The 20,609-nt window shown below is 40.3% G+C and overlaps 1 protein-coding gene across 1 annotated transcript in view; it reads right to left on the bottom strand.

Annotated features, from left to right (window-relative positions):
• WWTR1 (WW domain containing transcription regulator 1) overlaps positions 1-20,609 on the bottom strand; it is a 131,090-nt gene that overhangs the window by 32,358 nt on the left and 78,123 nt on the right. The window lies entirely within an intron of this gene.

The following is a 20,609-nucleotide window of genomic DNA, read 5'->3' as shown; positions in this document are numbered from 1 at the left end:
GCCCATCATCCCAAGTCTAATCAGAGAAAAACATCAGACAAATTCCAACAGGGGGGAATCCTCAAAATTCCTAAGCAGTGCTCCTCAAAACTATCAAGGGCATCAAAACAAGGACAGTCTAAGAAACTGTCATGGTCAAGACAAGTAAAGGTAATGTGGTATTCCGCATAGGACCGTGGAACGGAAAAAGACACTACGTAAAAACTAAAGAAATCCCTGTATCAATATTGGTTCATCAATTGTAACAAATGTAGCATACTAATGTAAGATGTTAATAATATGAGAAATTGATGAGTGTATATGGGAACCCATCTTTTCAATTTTTCTGTAAATCTGAAACTGTTCTAAAAAAAAAACCTGTGTGTATATAGTAACCATGTTTTTGTTTTTTTTTTTTAAAGATTTTTTATTTATTTATTTGACAGAGACAGACACAGCGAGAGAGGGAACACAAGCAGGGGGAGCGGGAGGGGGAGAAGCAGGCTTCCCGCTGAGCAGGGAGCCCGATGCGGGGCTCGATCCCAGGACCCTGGGATCATGACCTGAGCCGAAGGCAGACGCTTAACGACTGAGCCACCCAGGCACCCCCGTAACCATGTTTTCAATAAATACCAGTAACTGTGCAAGACACTGTCTTTTCCATACTCACCACTAATTCATTTTTATAGGGTACATAAAAATGGACACATTTTATAGGGTATATAAAAAATGGACAAATAGTCCAAAAAAACCATGGGAGCAAATAGATATTAGGCTAGAATAAAAATATAATAATAGCTGCTTCCAGAGGGGTCCCATGGTCAAATAAGATTGGGAAATGTTGGGCTACACAAAGTTAAAAGAATTCATTTTATTGCAGGCTTCCTCAGAGCCTTTAAGGCTCTCACAGACAGTAAGACTTTCCAAGAAGAAGACAGAAAATGTAGGACTTCTCAAACTTGGAAGACTAGTGTTCTCCTGAGCAGGAACACTGGGAAATGCTGGTCAACTGCAACTCAGCACATGTCTTGGCAGTATTGAATTTGAACTGAATTGAAGACGAATTAGTATTTATTAAGCTCTTACTATGTGCTAAGCCCTTTAAAAGTCATCTAAGCAGATGTGTAGAACATGGAGCCAGAGAAAGGAACATAGCAGCCTGGTGAATATTGAACAAAGTGGTTTTTTTACTTGCCTAGAGCTACCTACTGCAGTTCAAGATAAAAAGTAATGTAAAAACAAAGAAAAACAAAACACAGGGAAAGTAAAGGTTATAAAAGACTGCCACTCCTGGAGGACAGCGACCACCTCTACAAAAAATAAAAAACCAGTACCTCCCCCATCTCGCACAGTGTCCCAGGACCCTGCGGGGTGGTGGAGGGGCACCACACACACACACACACACAAAAAGCATAAGCAAATGCTGATTTAACAAGAGAGTTTCAAAGATGGTTTAACTTGTCAGTTTTCACAGGTGATGAATAAAACCTTGTTACATTAACTTTACTTCCATATATTCAAAATAACCTATATTTTAGGGATTTCTTTTTTTACTTGCTTCTGTGATAAAATAACATTAAATATCCCAAAGAAGCCTTCCAACATCATCCCTTCAGAGCGGGGAAAGCGTCAAATAGGCTGACTTATTGCTGTGAATACCTGGTTGCAGTTTCCTCAAAACAGGTGAATATGCAACATTTAAATACACACCTTGGGAATACACTTGATTTGGGATCTAGGAAACTTCCTCAATTTGATGTCAGGGCTAATAAGCTTCTATAGATTGCATAAGAAACACCTTCCAGAAACCTAAGTACCCTATAAGAGGGGGTATAAGGGCTCCTGAATCATGACTGTCAGAATTGAAAGCTTAACCATCACTTCATTTTCTGTGCCCACTCTGTAAATGCTGAAAGGGCAACCAACTGTCCTGGTCTGACAGAGACTGAGGGCTTTCCTGGAACACGGGATATAAGGGCTAACGCCAGGATGGGAGAGTCCCAGGCAGATGGGCGGTTTGGTCACCCTAGGCCTGTGACTGTCACGACCCATGGCAGTAGGAAACCACCCCCCTCCCAAGTTTCCTGTGTCCATTCTAATGTGTCCCCTTAGAAAGAGAACCAGTGCCAATATGAAGGAGCTATTCGATATTTAGAACCACAGTCAGGCAGTCTGGACCAGCTCTCAGTGTGTCCTCCATGGATTACAACTAGCTGACTGTCCTTCTGTACCCATATTACCTAATAATCAGAGAGGAAACATTCCTCCCCCACTCACTCTGTAACTTTTTAAGGAGATCGAGCACTATTTATGACATTGCACTGCATCACTCATAAGCATGCACTTGATTGAGTCTGAATGTCAGGAAATCTTTCCTGTTGGATTCTTGGTTGCTGAAGAGCAGCTCTTTTAAGAAACACTGAACTATACTATTCTTTTCTGTGATTTGAACTAATTCTCATCTTCCTGAGAGCTGGATTTGTGCTCTTTATAAATAAGACCTGAGAAGGAGCCAAGTCTCCCCCAACCCCTTAGAACCAACCCCAATGATACGGATTTTCTTTATAAACACAGAACAAAAATAACTTGGTGCGCTTCAGATCTGCCTTACTGATGCACAGACATGAAATACTAGACTCAGTTTCAGGCTTTCTGGGTCAGAAACTGATAGTAACCATTACTCCCATAATTCTACAAGTGAGTATTTAATGAATACCAGATTTTTGTGACTGTTTTCTCTTTACTTCCAGAATATAGTTCTCTGCTCGGCATCCATTTCATTTTGCTCTGTTTTATCATTAGTGGTTTACAAACTCAATTTCCCCACAGTGCTCATTATAGATGGGGCCATGTATTCACCCTACTTTGTACCATCAGCATAGAAGTTCAAGCCGAAAGAGACCTTAGTCCATTTAGACTAGGGTTCTCAAACTTTTCTTTAGCAGTAGGATCCTTCCCTAGAGTCAATGTATGGCATGAAGCAGAGGCGACCCTCCTATGCAGGGGTTCAGTTCAAAGCAAGCCTAGAGCCTGAGCTGGTGCCAGTAGGTCAGGGAGCACTTAAATGGCAGCTTCTTTGACTCTCTTCTCTGAATCCTCTTGGTCTTGCTTTCACTCTGCTTTTCCTACAGGCATTTCTCAACTCTTGTATGAAAATACTAAACAAATTTTTAAAATCTGAACAGACACAGCTTTTGGAGTCTGGATACTAAGTTTAGCTTCTCTTCACATCCCCCTAAAATCCTGGCTTGGGACCTTGGGACACAATTTAAAACTAATGACTGAGACCAATTAAAGATGATCCTTGGAAGGATAAATGACTCAGCACAATCACAGGCAGAGACTGTGACAAAGGTAGGAAGCCCAGGGGATGTGCTAGAATGCCGGGGCTTGGCAGCAGCTGCACTGATCACCAATCGCTGCCCTGTTCTGCTCACCCTCAGTGATCAAAAAGTATTTACTGAGTTAAATTCAGTGACGAGGATGTGTTTCCTTTTACCTATTTCATGAAAAAGTCTAATGCAGACTAGTGTAATGAACTTTTTTACTACTATAGAATGCTGAAATCAGGGGCGCCTGGGTGGCTCAGTCGTTAAGCGTCTGCTTTGGCTCAGGTCATGATCCCAGGGTCCTGGGATCGAGCCCCACATCGGGCTCCCTGCTCAACGGGAAGCCTGCTTCTCCCTCTCCCACTCCCCCTGCTTGTGTTCCCTCTCCCACTGTCTCTCTCTGTGTCAAATAAATAAATAAAATCTTAAAAAATATATTATAAATAAATAAATAAATAAATAAATAAATAAATAAAATGCTGAAATCACCATGAATCACATGTTAGGATGACACCCTGTTGGTGTGATCTGGTTTTACAGAAAATGGTATAGGGCTTTCTTCTTCAGTCTTTAAAAAAAAAAAAGGTAAGTCAGGTAACTTTTAAAAGTTACATTTCAGAGGCTCCTCGGTGGCTCAGTGGGTTAAGCATCTGTCTTCGGGCTCAGGTCATGATCCCAGGGTCCTGAGATCGAGTCCCGCATCTGGCTCCCTGCTCAGCGGGAAGCCTGCTTCTCCCTCTGCCTGCCACTCGCCCTGCTTGCGTGCTCTCTGTCAAATAAATAAAATCTTTTTTTAAAAAGTTACATTTCATAATTCAGGAAGGTTTAAACAGGAAGAGGTACCGCCATCAGGCAATACTGACCTTCTGACCAACAGCGGCTTTCAGAAAGCAATGAGATGCAACTGGAAGAAGCCAAAACATACAGGTGTAAATCGTTTCTGACATACGTGCAGACCCAGCCACACAAGGCTTCAAAAATATTTCAGTGTCAAGAGTGTCTGAGTGCAGCTGTGGGTCTTTTCCTCTCTGTTTATGGGCCGTACATGGCTTAACTCATGTGAACTGGCCAATGTCAGGTGTCACGCAGCCCTGTCTGATGGAAAACACATGTCTACAGAGGTAGGAAGAAAAACCCAGCCGCAGTCCAGCCTTGACTCAGTCACGATACAATGAAGAGGAAAAAAGGGCTGCAGACACATCTCTCGCCCTTCTTGTGTCTCTCTCAGCTCCTGCCAACAATGAGCCGCTTGTTTCTCTTATTTCCCAGAAACAGTATTAGCCGTCCAACAAGGTCAGCAAAAAAAAAAAAAAAAAAAAAAGCAACTTTTCACTGCAGGGTGCATTTGGTTCCAAAAATCTGTAAAGTATTAAACCAAGAAGTTGTACTATCCCAACTTCACACTGAGCCCTTTATTCCAATTCTGGGTGAGAATAACCACAAGGCAATTTCTCAGCTGGCTCAGTTGATAAGGCACAGAGCTCAGGGATGTATGTGCATGCAGCCACACTTTCCTGACCTCCTTGTTTCAGGCCTTAAAACAACTTACAGGTGCCCCCAAATCTAACAGGTGGACCTTAGGTTTTCCAGATACCCCCGGTTCTTTTAGTTTTAGACTTGCAACCCAAGCTGCAGTTACTTCACAGGAAACCCTGAATTTTTAGTACCAGAAGATGATTTTCCTACTTGCTATCCTGTCTGCTCATCTACACAGTAATGTAGGTGACAAACCAGTGTGCAACTCCGCTCTCCTCGGATCCATGATGGAAATGCCTGGAACACTGGTGTTTATGTTTTCCTAGCAAATGCATGACCTAAAATGCATATTTTATTGGCATTTAAAAGATTTAGACATCAGTTTTCATCATTTTAATATATCCAGAACATGCTAGATGTAATATATCCAGAACAAGTTAGCATGCTGATTTCTTCTGGATCCTTTTGCTGTAAAGAAACCATATTTCTTCCGCCTAGCACCAGCATATGCTGCTCAGATTCCATCTGATTTATGGGATATCACAAGACTGATCAAAAGTGGCCTGTGACAGGAAGCACATCTATGAACCTAGTGAACTTAGGCAAATAATGACCTAACTGGGAAAAAGAGGAAATTGGGTGCTTCACTGTTCTGCTCCACAAAGTTATCTTTGTGTCTTTGAATTTAATACGATGGCCTGGCAATAGCAAAACCAAAACTGTTTTATTATCTTCAGACAATAGGTACACTTTTATCCTAGCAGGAAATGGAAATTCTGATTCATGCATTTATTTTCATTAGTCAGGAGAGAGTTTATTGTAGCTTTTTATTGGTTCACTTTCCTGAATGATTTTAAAACTACTCCAGGTGCCAAGTGTGGCAACCCAAGCAAAATAACAGAAAATGAATCTACAGCTGTGTTCCACCAGAGGCGGAGAAAAAGCTGTCCGTGTGGAAGGCTAATTTTTAATCTGTTTTCTTTCTATAATGTACCATTTTAGTAAACATCTTTATTCTTTAGTAAACATCTTAAAGAGCTCATACAACAGACACTCCAAGAAATAGTCAACGAACCTGAACAATTTATGAAATAGAATAAGCAATTAGAAATCAAACATGGAAAAATGATCAGCCTCACAAGGAATCACAGAAATGCAAATGAAAGTTAAGAGCCATTTTTTAGCAATCAGATTAGCAAAGAGAATGATGTGAGGCGGGTGGGTGCTTTACATCAGGCCAGGACTACTCAGGGGGGAAAAAAAGAAAAGAATTTAACCAGGGATAGCAGGATTAGGAAATCTGGTAAAATTATATGTCAAATTTTGGGAACGTGTGTCTGTGTGCATTTTGAGGACTGTACCCCTAGATCTTATAGGATTTCTTGTGACCCTCCAAAAGTTAATTACCTTTGGAATGAAAAAGTATTAAAGAATTAGTAATGGTGGCGTTTGGATGTTAGGACAATAGGTGACTTTTTCTTTCCAGTATTCTACAGTTTGTTTAATTATTTATTCACCAAATATCTGTCCCAGACAGATACAAGGCACTGTTTCCAGGTGCTAGAGGGAAAGACTGATGAACAAGATGGAAAGTTCCTGGCCCTTTGAGAGGTAATAGTCTAGTAGCGAGACAGACAACAGCTAAAATATAGTATAATTCTAGGGATAAGGGCTTTGTACAAACAAATGTGGAACTAAGGAAGGCCTCTCTGAGGAGGCGACGTGTGATCTAAGAAATTTAAATCAAGTGCAGAAATCAGGGTGGAGGCCATTCTAGGCTGAGGATCAGTAAATGCAAGATCTTAAGGTGGGAGTCTGGAGTGGGTTTGGATACTTGTGCAACACAGGGTGGCCCACAGGGCTGAGCAGAGTCGGAGGGGCAGGGACCAGGGCCCCTGGGGCCTCATGGCTGTGGTGAGCAGGGCAGTTGACCTCTACTCCAGAGTGATAGAAATCTCCTTTTGGCTCACTGCTCAGACTACATGGGAAACCACCAGGGCGTTTCATACACTATGGTAAAGTTAAAAATTCTGATGAAATCCAGAGATGGAAAAGTTGGGGGGGTACCCTCCTTGGGATTAGTGTCTCTGGGCTATTGTCTCTCAGCCCTGTGAGGTGTTCAGGACCACCCTTGAGGAAGAAAGGAATAAGCTTTGGAGTGGGGGTAAGGGGAGCTAGAAACCAAAGCAGCTCTGCTTTTAAAAACTTCCAAGAGGAGATTCTGATCCTGAGCAAAACAAAACCAACACCTACACCTCTAAGTTTTATTTGGGATGGTGTGCCAAAGGGGTTTTATTCTTAGAAACAAATATAAATAGGGGCACCTGGGTGGCTCGGTCATTAAGCGTCTGCCTTCGGCTCAGGTCATGATCCCAGGGTCCTGGGATCAAGCCCCACATCGGGCTCCTTGTTCGGCGGGAAGCCTGCTTCTCTCCCTCCCACTCCCCCCTGCTTCTGTTCCCTCTCTTGCTGTGTCTCTCTCTGTCAAATAAATAAATAAAATCTTTAAAAAAAAAAAAAAAAAATATATATATATATATATATATATATATAAATAAAACACACAACAACAAATAAAGCTACAACTCTGGATTCTCCAAAGTCTCTCCTGAATCCAACTGGGTATGCGATGTACCCTTGTTTGGTCTTCAGATATTCCTGGCTGGTGCTCTGAGATCATGCCATGACCCGGTGTTTAGGGAGGTTATAGGAAAAACCTCTAAAACTCCTGGTGTTCACTGTTGTGAGATTTTTTGAGGACTGTCACCTAGAGCACAGTGTCTGGATCGTTTACAGGGAACTTAAGGGAGAACTCCCTGTTTGGCATCTATATATGAAAAAACTACATTTCTCCTCAACACCAGGCGAACCTTTACCTCATAAATGCTTTGACTCCCATAACTGAACATATCTTGCTCTTTGCAAGAGCCCCCAAATCTCAAAGCCAAATGTGCATGCACCTCTAACAACCACATAGGGCCTGTGGGTATCCATTCTTCTCCCTCGCTTTACTATTTTCTCAGCTTCGGTCTCCCTTTACCACAACTTAACTCAATTATTTATATGCATCCTTTCGAATTATGTGTTTTGTAAGAGGCAGGAATAGGGAATAAATGAATGCAAGCATCACTGTTTCATTTTAAAACTATATCTCTGGGACGCCTGGGTGGCTCAGTCAGTTAAGCGTCTGCCTTCAGCTCAGGTGATGATCCCAGGGTCCTGGGATCGAGTCCCGCATCGGGCTCCCTGGCCTGCAGAGGGAGCCTGCTTCTCCCTCTGCTTGCTGCTCCCCCTGCTTGTGCTCTTTCTCTGTCAAATAAATAAATAAAAATCTTTATAAAAAAAAAACTATCTCTGTGTATTGAGGTATAGAGACTATTATTGGTTAATTAAATAATGTTCTGTGAAGCTTAACTGAGCATGCTGGCAATGACATTTGCTCACCATCTCAAGAAGGGTTTACTTGACCTAAGGCCACACCTTCCAGAGGCCTGGTGGACCAAACAAGGTCTCATCATATTGCATTGACTTTGTGGAACATACTCAGTAGAGAAGTCAGTTGACCCAAGCAAACGCTGCTCTCCCTGCTTCTTCCACAGACACTACCTTAACCAAGGCATCAAAGCCAACATCGTCCATACTGGGACAAACTGACATCATGTGTCTTCCTGCCAAAAATGTATAACCTAAATCTAAACCATGAGGCAACACCAGACAAATCCAAATTAAAATATGATCTACAAAATAACTGGCCTTTACCCTTCAAAGATGTCACAATCCGAAAACACAAGGGCCCAGGAATCATTCCAGGTAAAAAGAGATTAAATAAACAGGACAACTAAATGCAGTGCATGGTCCTTGATAGATCCTGAACCAGAAGCCAAAATCGCCAGAAGGGACACTGTTGTGGCAAAATGAAGAAATTTTCAAACACGGATGTGGATTTGACAATACTATTGTCCCAGTGTTAAATTTCCTGATTTGGATACCTATACTATGCCTGTGTAAGAACATGTCCTTTTAGAAAACACACTCTGAAGTATTTTGGGGTAAAAGAGCATGATGTCTCCAACTTAATCTCAAAAGGTTCAGGGGGGAAAAAAAGGAAAAGATATATATTCATACAGAGAAAGTGAGATAAGCAAATGTGGCAAATCATAAACAATTAACAAAGGCAAATCTGGACAAAGGGTATATGGGAGTTCCTTGTACTAGAAACTCTTCTGTAAGTTTAAGATTATTTGAAAATAAAAAGTGATGTATTAAAAAAAAAAAACAAGAAAAACAAGAAAGAAAAACTTCCCTATACACACCCTAAACTCCCTGGAGACTGAAAATTCTCAGTCTGGCAGGGTCAGGAGAAACTGCGTCCTGTATGGGCCATTGTATTGTAACATTTTTATCTTTGAGGAAACCCCCACTAAACAATGGTTTTGAGAACTGACCAGAGTTTGACAGGGAGAGAACCCCAGTTGTAATAGGTGCTAAGGATTCCCGTACCTCAAGCTCACTGTTCCTCCCAGCCTCCCCACCTCCACCCCAGACCCCACCTGTTACTTAGAAGTAATTCAGGGTGAAGTTCGTCAGTAGGTACCGACTTCCGGTTATAAAATAAATTAGTCATGGGGATGTAATGTATAGCATGGTGACTAGACTTAGCAGTACTGTACTGTATATTTGAACTTTCTAACAGAGTAGATCTTGAACATCCTCATCACAAGAAAAAGAATTTTGTAACTATGTGTGGTGATGGATGTTAACTAGATTTACTGTGGTGAGCAGTATGTGCATGTATCAAACCATTATGTTGTACAACTGAAGCTAATAGAATGTTATGTTAATTATATATGTATCTCAAATTTTTTAAAAAAGGAGAAAATCTCACATTCAATAAAACAGACAGCAGGGAAGACAGGACAAGGAATTGCTCTATATAGGACTGGTTGGAACAGTCTTTTAGAAGAAACGGTTCTGGACAACCGTGCCTGACGACAAGAAACCGGACTAAAGAATTACAAGTTTTCCTAGAGGGAATCTGAGCTTCAAGAGTTAACTGACTGTAAAGCTTAGAGGCCCTTCAGTGATAGGCCCTCACTTCCCAGAACTGGAGCTGAAGAAACCATTCCACGTTGGCCTTCTTGACAGAAGAAAAAATGGATAATCGTGAAGGGCGAAGTTGAGTCTGGAGAAGGCAGTAGCGAATGCAGGCACATGGAAGAAATGTGTCAGTCCGAAGCCATCTATTTTAATATGGTTTGGGCCCTGGGATTCCTTCAAATTGCAGGGGGAGAAGTTTTGCATTTAAAACTCAGGCAGGAGCGCCTAGGTGGCTCAGTCGGTTAAGCGGCTGCCTTCAGCTCAGGTCATGGTCCCAGCATCCCGGGAGGGAGCCCGCTTCTCCCTCCCCCTCTGCTGCTCCCCCTGCTTGTGCTCTCTCTCTCTCTGTCAAATTATCTTTTAAAAAAAAATAAAAATAAAACTAGGGCAGAGACAGAGGACAAGAGATACACAAATGATTGAGACATGTAGTAGACTAGAGAAGCAGGGTCTCCAGAGGAATAACCCTCAATTGCAGCATCTCAAGACAGTAGCAACAGAAAAACTACATATGCGGTGGAGGCGAGGAGTTCAGAAGCCTTCCCATTTGCGGCTGCCCTGAGCGTTCATTTTATTAGGCTGGGATGATCCAATTCCATCTGGGGAGAGATTAGAGCTCCATTCTAATTAATTCAGGCATTATGGCAGTTGACAGGGGTAGAAATGGAATATTTTTCTTGATATTTAAAGTGTGAGCTTTGAAGCAGCTAAATGAAAAGTCTTGTGAGCCAGGACAAGTCACCCACATTAAAAAATATTTTTTACTTTCTTTTCTTCTAGTTCTGCAAATATGTAACTCTTGGCAAAACTGAAAACTCACAACTCACTCTTCACTAGTGTCTGAGAAATAGCACACTGGAAAGGAAAAGGACTAAAATAATATGGAATGAAATGCATGACATGTACTGGGAAGCAAAAAATAACTTCAAATGAAACTTCCATTTATGGCTTAGTCAAAAACATATGGATATGCAAGCTGAAAAACCAAGCTAGTGGGAACGCTAGGTGCCTGGTGAAAAATAAACTCTTTATGACAACTTTAAATCATTTATTGCACACAAAACTTGTGCCCCAAACAATCCCCCCCCACCCCCCAGCAACACCGCCAGTGAATCTGCAGACAATTACTTGTTTAGTTTGATAAAAGCAAACCATGTGAAAATTGTATTTTTTAAGGAATTCCTATACTTGACTAACAAACATTCCAAAGAAACTGGAAAAAAATGAGGAAGCTAAAGGAAGGCACAAAAATTTATGAACAAGAGTATTGACTGCAACATCACTTATAATGGTAGAAAAATAGCCTCAACCCGTAGGTCTCTCAGTAGAAGAACTGGTTAAATAAATTATAGTATAGTCAACCTATAGAATATTGTATAGCCATTAACATGATGTAATGGTTTGCAAACAGAAATATGCCCAAGTCCATTCATAAACAATGAGAATCTAGTCCGTACCTATCAGAATTATAAAGACTAATAAGCCTGATAATGGACATCATTGGCCACAGTAGAAGAAAAGGAGCATTTTGATACACTGTTGGCAGGGGTGTAAAATGGTATAACCTTTTTGGAGGGAAGTAGAATATCTATTAAAACTTCAAATGCACTTAATCTTTAGATCCAGGAAGTCCACCTCTGCAAAATTATCTTATACATAACAGCACAAGGCACAAGGATTTATGTACAGGGATGCACACTGTAGCATTGCTTAATAACAGCAAACAATCAGAAAAGAATCTAAAGACCCAAGATAAAGGACTATTTAAATAAATTTGGTATATCAATAAACTGGAATATTACATAATCCTGGCAAAGAATGAATACATCTCTAAGTACCAATTTAGAAAGCTCTCCAGGATATGTTAAGCTTAAAAAAGACATATACACCCAAGCATACATATGTATGTAGAGTATTTCCAGAATACTCAGGAAGCTGGTAGCAGGGTTTCAAGGAAGAGGAGAGAAGGGCTGGGGGTTCCTGGTGTGAAAGAGACTTACTTCTCATGAATATTCTTTGGAACTGTTTGAATTTTTTGCCGTGTGTGTGTGTTACTATTCCAATAAAAACAGCTAATCAAAAAATATTGTAGAAAAATATTAAGTGAAATGGAAAGATGCTCATGATATGTTAAATGGAAAAACAGGCTACAAAAAAAGAATACAGAAGGTTTTCCAACTTTTTTTTGCTCACATTTATATTGAAAAAAGACAAATACATGAGAAAACATTAGGGTGATTTTGAATGATCAGATTACAGTGTTTTTCAGCTGTTCTATAATGACCAAATAGTAATTATATAATACGGGGGGAAAGAACATTCTTGAATCTTGTTGCCTCAAATATGTTTAGGATCTTATCTTTTCCTGCCCTTTTTTTTTTTTTTTTAAACCAAGGAGAAGGGATGATCTTCCTTTCTTCAGCACTTAAGGAGAAAAGACCATGAAGGTTTTTGTTTTATTGGCTTCTCTTACAGTATTATTTTGCTGACTTCATCACAGAGAATTATCCAGAGTCAAGCGTGGTGGAACAGCTGTCCCTGACCACCAGCAACTGCAGAACACCGAGGGAATAAATTTAGACTTCCAGAAAGGAAGAAGAAATCAATCTTCCAGTTGATATGGGGTGGGGGAGGTGATGATCACACACAGGCAGGGACATCACCAGGCGCCCCAAAGAGGAGATCAAAGAATAGTGTCCAAATGTCACTCAGCACTTAATAACTTGGAACAAGTGGCCAAGGGACAAACCATCCCAGAATCCCTTCACCTCAAACTAACTGGGTGAAATTCCCTACAACAAGGAAGTTCCTGAGGGCAAACAATTGGAAGTCAGCCAGCAGATACTACTAAAACTGTCCGAATTATTTTTAAAACTCTCAACAGAGGCCCACAGCTTGGTGAAGAAATTAGAATCCATTAAAAGTAAATAAATAAGGGAGGTAGTTCCCACAAAGAAGGGACTTAAGGAAAGCTTGATATGGCTTTTACCTCCTTCCTAAGAGACTCTGCTCTTCTTTGGGGTATGGGGTGCCTCTCTGGAATTTTTCAGGACTTTAGGCCTGCAGAGGCCTGATTCTCTGCAAGCAAAGTTCAAGGTGAGCTTACACACTTACCATGTGAATGTTGACAACACAGTTCAATAACCTGGATTCCCAAACAGCAATGTTTTCCCTCGTTTTTGAAGTTTACATGGTATGACTGGGGTCAAAACTCTCTGGAAAGTGGCTTTGGCCATCAGGTACCCAGTGCTCACGTGTGCACTAACCCCAGCAAGGGTCATAAACCACAAACGCCAATGCCATAATAAACGTCTATTTTGGACCAAGAACCCAGTCAAAAAGTTGGTGAGCAAATTCAGACTTCTTTTCAGATAACTCAGGTTAAAGAATGGATAACCTGAGTGGGTTTCTGCCATTCAGTAGGACGGCATTCTCCAATCACTATGCTAACCCCTGGCTGATGACCAGAGTCATCTGGGCACTTGAAAACAGCCCTCCTTCCAAGACCCCAACCTCCATCATCTGAAACAGGATTTCCCAGAGGTAGGGGCCCAGGCATTATTCCAGCAGCAGCCCCAGACTTCTTTAAGGAGCAATCGGGTGACTGGATGACTGGTTAACAAATGCCCCAGAGGATCTTACCAGTGCTAGATGTGGATCCCCGCTGGGAGAAACATTGATCTTACGGACTAGGGAATAACTTACTCGCTGCCGGCAGACTCAATCAACTGCAGAAGCTTGAAGATTCCTGGTTTTGTCTGGACTGCACATGGGGCCTGGAGCCTTCTTCCCAACACCCCATCCTCCTCTCCCTCTATAAAAAGCTCAAGACATCAACGGTTCTTTTTTTTTTTCTTTTTTTCCCTTTAGGCTACTGTAAAAGTAATATAACCACATTAAAGAGAAAATAAAGGGAATCATCCCCAATCAAAAAGGCTTACTATAACCACTATTAACACTCAAAAATACGTAACTGACTTACTTAATACCTTAACTCTACAAAGTGGTGCACCTGTGATGCATCATGCACTTGGCTAGGGGCTAGAAACACACAGATGGAGAGCAAAGTCTGTGGCAAAGGAGAATCTAAACAGTCTTTTCTAAAAAAACAAAATTATAGTCATAGTATAAACAATTTTTTCTGCTTTATAAAATTAGACTGAAATAATAAAGTTTTCCATGTGCCACATAGTCCTTATAACTATTATTTTAATGGTTACAAATATATTTATTGCTGTATTGCAGGCATTTATTTGGGGGAGGAGGCTATATTATAAATAATCCACTTTGTGTACACAATTTTCCAAAGTGTGCATCTAGCATACTACACAGGAATTTTATCTTGGAGAATATTTTCTTAGGAAAATTGTGGCATCAAACATTTTTTTAGGGCTCTTGAGGCTTTCTATCAAGGAGGAGGTTTTCCACCTACATTTCTAAATTTCACATTATAAAATCTACAACTATTTACCACCTAATCTTACTTCATCCAGACAAATGAATACAGTTGACCATTGAACAACATGGGTTTGAACTGTATGGATTTACTTATATGCTGATTTACAGTATAGTACTGTAGATGTATTTTCTCAACATTTTATCTTCTCTAGCTTACTTTATTGTAAGAATACAGTATATAATACGTATACAAAATATGCGTTAGTTGACTGTTCTGTATTAACGGTAAGGTTTCCAGTCAACAGTAGGCTATTAGTAGTTAAGTTTGGGGGGAATCAAAGTTATATGCAGATTTTTGACGGTGCAGGGGGGCTACTCCCCAACCCCTCTGCGTTGTTCAAGGTCAACTGAACCGATCTAGATAAGAGCTTCGTCCACATTAAGATAAATGGAATATACACATGGAAACCCAAAGTTCACTTCTTTATAAACTATTACATCTCACTTTATTGCATGAAAGAAATTCAATCAGTTGATTTAATAATGTTTTTAGCCCCCATTTCATATATCTTTAAAAGCCTTCAAAGAAAAAAAAAAAAAACTGTAATGAATCTCTTTTTGGAAACTCCAAAGAACAGTCTTCAAGAATGTTGATTAGATAGAGTGAATTTTGACAACTGATGGCTTCCTGCAAATCTAAGGCGAAAATAATGATTTCTACAGTATTTAGAAAACGGTTTCTTCTTTTTCTAATCAAGAAAAAAAAAAAAAGCCTTTTTAACCAGAACCCCTTCCCTTTTTCCCCGTGCCCACCAGTCTTCCCTCCCTGCCGTATACACTTACGTTCTACCACCACATTCCTACCAAAGCCCTATCACTCTACCTCCACCTGTAAAGTGTGAAGCTTTCTCAGTTTGTCTTTGGGTCTGTGTGTGTGTGTGTGCTTATGCACATCAGGCTAATTTATGCTGCAGAACCACAAAAGTTCAAAAAGTAGAGAGAGTATCAGAGCTGGAAAAATCACAGTAGCTAGAAGTGTCTGCCACGTAAATTTGATTAGGGGGAGAAAAAAGATAGCCTACATATAAATCTGACTTTTAGCAAACCTTAGGATATCTTTCCACATGCTTTAAGCAATACTAGGCTGCAGCATCCCTTGGCTATTTTATTTTTTGATGAAATGTTTTTAAGTGCCTTTGTGTACTTCCTAGAGGGAAGAATAAGCCAATTTACCAAACTGAGCACAGACAAGATTTTCCATCTTGTCTTGAAAAGCATGCCCTGCAAAAAAGAAAAAAAACATACACACATGTGTTTATAATTTGAGGTACAGATCAAGGCAGACCAGGACGACTTAGACTCTGGCCTGGTGGACGGCACATCTTCAAAGGGGAAAGTGTGTGTGTGTGTGTGTGTGTGTGTGTGTGTGTGTGAGAGATATTTTTAAAATTCCTAGTGGACAGCACATCTTCAAATGGGAAAGTGTGTGTGTGTGTGTGTGTGTGTGTGTGTGTGTGTGTGTGTGTGATATTTTTAAAATTCCTATAGCATTAAAAATACTCTCTGGCTGCACTTTACCAAAAGTTTCTGAACCGGCTCGGGCTGGCAGTCTGGTGAAGTTGTTATACCGTCTTTATTTTTCCTGTTCTGTCTGGGAGGATACTGGCATCCCAGGTCGGGGCCTCATGCCAACAAAGAGGTCTGTGAATGTGTGACAGGAGCCCAGCACACCGTGGTTTCTGATCACTAGGATTATCACCAAAAGGGCAAAACTGCATGTCACTTTCTCTCGGCAATAACATTTTAAAATAGGGGGATATTTTAAGTTGCTGCATGATTCCAGTACGTGTGTGCTGAGAAACGGGAAAACCTTGCCACTGTCACACTTGTAGGGGCAGAAATGTCCCTCACGTAGAACTTGAGTGTGCCTGCTCGTCACAAACTCCCTGTTAATGATCTGATGGAGAAAGAGCCGGGTCACGAGCACATGCCTGGACTGCTGTCTGGGGTCCACCAACTTATTTTTGCAACATGTAAGCAAAAGTCCCAAATGATACAAGTTATGGGCACCGTGGCTGGGTTTTCCTGAGGGAGGAGGAGGATGGCTTTCTAAGTGTGCACACACCACAAGCTCTTCCTCCCGAGTACACAGGGGCCAGAATAGTGAGGAAAAATCAAGCTACCAGCTAACAAGAACAGTTATAACAATATACTTCTTTTGGGGGCTTTCTATATGCCAAGTACCCACATACTCAAGACAACGTTTAGGAGATAGCCAGGTATGTTTGCTGTCATCATCACCACTTTACAAAAAAGGAAAACGAGACTCAGAGAGGTTGATCACACACAAAACTAGTAAATGTCTAAGCCAAGAGAAACTCAGCTCTGACTCCAAGTTCTTCCATGAACCACCAGACAAAAAGGTCCCCTGCCTCCACCCTACCCCTCCCCTACCGCCCTAACACCCTATTTCCTTAGCAGGCCCCACTTTCCCCCAAGCCCACTGTCCTATATATTAGAATAGGGCCTGTGTAGAGTCCTTTTCTCCCCGTTTGTTTCATTTCCCCCCTCCTTCAAAAAAATCCAGTGGGTATTAATGGTGATTAATGAGACAACAACCCACTTAAAAGATACAAGGTCCTACCCGGTTTGAAAAAAAATCAACTTTCACATGTACAGTCATTTTCCCCCTTCACTGTTACATAAAATCGAGGACTCTAAGCTAGTTGTCAGCCCCAAGCAATACGGCTTCCACCCAGAGATCATCTCTCCTCTTAACTCTCTGATGTTCTCCAAGGTCTTCCTTTCTTCTTCCATTCACTGGGCATCTCTAGAGACTGAGACAAAGGTCACCAATCTGCTCAGACAGAATCAAGTAGGATAAAACCTGACAGAAAACCTGATTTGGCAAATACAAAAGCAAAAATCTCAGTTAAAAACTAGACCAAGCCAGAGATGTTATTTGAAATAAAAATTAAAAAAAAATTTTTTTTTTCATTTTTCCCCTGCAGAGTCTATCTCATTTTACTTAGGCATTTGAAAAATTAGTGAGTTTAGATACACAACAAATCTGCCATCCTACATAGATGGCTTTCACTGGATACTGATGCAGTAACAAACAAAAGTTTACTCCATTTTTACAAGTCACTCACTTAAGGACACCTTTAAGAGTAGGTCTCTTCTCTGCCAGTTAAAATACGATTTGACTTACAAGCTACATTTCAGGAATAGATCCACTGAAAAAATAAGGTATTCACTGATAAGCTTCTTGGGGGGAAAGAGGGGCACGCGCTGAAATATTTCCACCAGGGGGCGCTATACTCACTGAAAGTAATAAACACAGTGTTCCTAATTTAAAGCACTTTGCGCTCTAACTCGCCCAAAATAAATCTTTTTTTTCTTGAGAGCTTTTAGGATGAACAATGAAATTATCTTCAAATCTAACACTGAATAAAATATAAAACTTTTCAGGGCGCCTGGGTGGCTCAGTCATTAAGCGTCTGCCTTCGGCTCAGGTCATGATCCCAGGGTCCTGGGATCGAGCCCCGCATCGGGCTCCTGCTTGGCGGGAAGCCTGCTTCTCCCTCTCCCACTCCCCCTATTTGTGTTCCCTCTCTCGCTGTGTCTCTCTCTGTCAAATAAATAAATAAAATCTTAAAAAAAAAAAAAAAAAAGAAAATATAAAACTTTTCTTTCCACAAAGAATAATGTCAATAATAAGAATAAAACAATTATAGCTTGTTATGTGCCAGGCACCAGATCTATGCTCTTTACATATATAAGCTCATATAATCTCTTCACACTATAATAATAATCTTCATTTTACATATAAGGAAACTAAGGCAAAATTAAGTAACTTAACAGGGTCATCAACGCTAGTAATGGGCAAAGCCAGGTTTCAAATTCTGACAGTCTGATTCCCAAATCCATGAACCTAACCTACAGTAAAACATAGAATCCAAAAAAAAAAAAAGATTTACTTCTGAATGTATTTAGCAATATCATAGATTATATCACAGCTCTAGAAACATATACAATTAGCTATTTAAAGGTACTAATTTTATCATCTTGTAATAATAATAGATGTTATAGTAATATTACATATATATTATATACTATAATAATAATATTAACTGCATTTTGACATTTTCACCTGTACCTAAACACCTCCCTGTAAAGGAGACATACCACTTAAGTTCACTTAGTCGTTAGCCATATTCTATTGAAAAGACCAAAATTCAGATTGAAGAAGTAGAAGGACCTGCTTTTTATAGTTTTAAAAATTGATAATAAGAGTATAAACTACGGTAGAGCTATATAGCCTGAAATAACATATTCTGAATAAATCACTCATTATTAGGACCACATTGTGACTTTCTAAATTAGCCCCAGTCTTTGGTGCTCACTTGGCATTGTTATCTGTCTATCCTTGGGACACATCTGTGATTCTCTATAGGCTAGGAACACTTTTTGTAATGGACAAATATTCAAATAGTGTTAGGAAAAAACCCGGAATGTGCCTTGAGAAATTGACTGCTTCGATTTATTAGAAATCTGGAAAGTATAACTCAGCAACAGGTAAACATGGTACCGACATTCAGATTCCAAATTCTTTAGATACACTTTACCAATAATTGTGCTTTTGCAGGGAAGGGGGTGGCCCTCGTGCACAGGCCGACTCACATGTGCCTTCAGTGTTAAGTTTCAAGCATTCAAGTTCCTTTTAATTTAATTAGTCCACTTTGTACTTGCTGCACAACTTTTAAAAATGAAGGCAAGTACAGCATAAACAAGGATATTCATTCCAGTACTGTGTATACTAGCAACACACTAGTAACAACCTAAAGATCCATCAGATGGGGGTTGCCAGTTAAATACACTAATCATGGCATATCACTATGTTGAGACGATTAGGAAATCTTTTACAAGAATAAGGCAGCTCTGTATGTACAGATACCAAAGCAGAAGAGGAGAGGTGCAGAACAGTAGGTCGAGAGCATTCATGGGAAGATACGCATCCCCCGACCGGAGGCACTAGAGAACTCCAGGAATGGGGATCCGGCAAAAACTTACTTTTTGAACAACGCTTCGAAGAAGTGTTTGCATTTTTTTAAACGAAGTCCATGAAGACTTTTTTTCCAATTATAATGGATTATAAAAGTTAATACTTTAATAATCAGTCTTTAGAATTTTTAATGAAAATTAAATGGCTAAAAGAAACCTTGAAACTCATCTAATGCTACCTAATTTGTGGTTTCTTTACTAAGCTTGCAACTGCTTTCTATTTGAGCTCTTATATATTTGGGACAAATGAGTCATGGGAAGTTTCGGTTTACCACTGCTGGTAGAAGCATTGGTACCATTTTCCTTGATCTGCCTGTTAGATATGGGACACGACAGAAGTTATTCCAAGTTGTTTGCTTCTGGATATATTTTACATCTGCAAGCTTTAAAATGGTAGATCCAGACTTCCTGGAAGAACAGACAATATATTTACTTGAAGCTGACTCGGGTTTACTTGAGTTCATACTCACTTTGGCTAAGTCACAGAGTGAGGGAAGGTGTCTGGGAATAATGCTTCCATTTTTACCCTGTTCATTCCTGAAAAATCCAACAGGAGATTCTTTTCACTCTAAAAGTAACTATTCTGTGTATAAAGCAGTATCTGGATATCTGATCTTAAATGGAAATGTTATCTGAAAACGGCACCGTCTTTTGTAAAACTTTAAAAGTACCCTTTATTCTTAGCCTTTGGAAGGGGAGTCCAGGGGGAATGACTACAATAGAAGCTGATTACTTACATTGTTGCAGTGTATTAATTCACATCAGATCATCTCTAGTGGGCAGAATTTCAGTTCTTCTTTAGTAAAGGCAATTAGCAGAAAATAATCTTTTCTCAATTCTAAAATCACACTTAAACATTCTAAATGAGGTGAAGAGTAAGCTGCATTGTCCTGGGGCAGGTATCTCGAGAAGCCCTCTGCAGATTAGGTAAAGGCTGAATGCCTTCTAAACCACCGCAGCCTCAGTTCAAACTCCAAACTCTGCTATCCACAAGCTGTATGACCTTGAGAAAGCTTCCTCATCTGTAAAATGGGAATGCTATCACACTTCTTGTAGGGTTGTTGTGAGTTGAATGAGATAAGGCATGAAAGCACTTAGCCTGGTGTCAATCACACATTGTGCAAAATAATAATAATAAAAGAAGGAAAGAAAGGGATTTGAGATCAGATCTGCACCTTTGGCAGTCTTCAGGAACCCAATTCACAGAATGGAGGTGTGTACTTGCCTTAGCCTGGATGAAGAGAGGAGGCCTAAGTGATTTTTAAA

The sequence above is a fragment of the Phoca vitulina genome, unplaced genomic scaffold (assembly GCF_004348235.1).
Source record: "Phoca vitulina isolate PV1807 unplaced genomic scaffold, GSC_HSeal_1.0 scaffold10, whole genome shotgun sequence".
Taxonomy (NCBI): Eukaryota; Metazoa; Chordata; class Mammalia; order Carnivora; family Phocidae; genus Phoca; species Phoca vitulina.
Note: the sequence above shows the minus strand (reverse complement) of the source record. Positions and strands in the feature narration are given on the sequence as shown.